Source organism: Tigriopus californicus, chromosome 7 (assembly GCF_007210705.1).
Source record: "Tigriopus californicus strain San Diego chromosome 7, Tcal_SD_v2.1, whole genome shotgun sequence".
Lineage (NCBI taxonomy): Eukaryota > Metazoa > Arthropoda > Copepoda > Harpacticoida > Harpacticidae > Tigriopus > Tigriopus californicus.
Window position 1 is genome coordinate 16,346,236 of NC_081446.1, and position 564 is coordinate 16,346,799.

The window sequence follows — 564 nt, forward strand, 5'->3', positions numbered from 1 at the left end:
CAGACCAAGGTATAAACAACGGTCCAGACCTTTGACGCAACAAATGGTTGGAGTTATGACCTTTGCATCTTGAATGTCGTTGGAGCTTGGCGTGAGAGGTCTACTCTTTTTAATCACTGCTTCTACCTCGCAGAGCAAGGTGTTTGAGGATTCGTCAGTGAAGGACCGCGACTTCTCACCGATGAAGCCCAAGAGGACTTTGCAGATTGTTCTAATTTCCCGCTCCCAAGCTCCACCAAAATTGTGGACATACGCCGAGGGGTTAAAATCTCACTCAATCTCCCTCGTGTTCATTTAGCTTGATATTGCTGTTTGATTTGAACCTCACCAACATTTCTTTCAACTCCTTTCGGCTCCCACGAAGTACGTTCCATTATCCGATCTCATCATCCAAACTTGCTCCCAACGAGCATCGTATCGACGCAAAGCTTGAATAAATGAATCCGTAGATTTATCAAAGACCACTTCAAGGGGAATCGCTCCTGAAGACGAGCAGGTGAATACAGCACCAAAGCGAGCCACACTGGATTGACCACGAACCACTTGAAAGGGCCGAAAAAGGTC

General features: G+C 46.6%; 1 long non-coding RNA gene across 1 annotated transcript in view; it reads right to left on the bottom strand.

The window, feature by feature from the left end:
* LOC131883541 (uncharacterized) overlaps positions 1–558 on the bottom strand; it is a 2,500-nt gene extending 1,942 nt beyond the window's left edge. The window contains exon 1 of the long non-coding RNA XR_009373617.1: positions 329–558. This is a non-coding gene — a long non-coding RNA (uncharacterized LOC131883541). The remainder of the gene's footprint in view (positions 1–328) is intronic.
* Between the last annotated feature and the right edge of the window lie 6 nt (positions 559–564).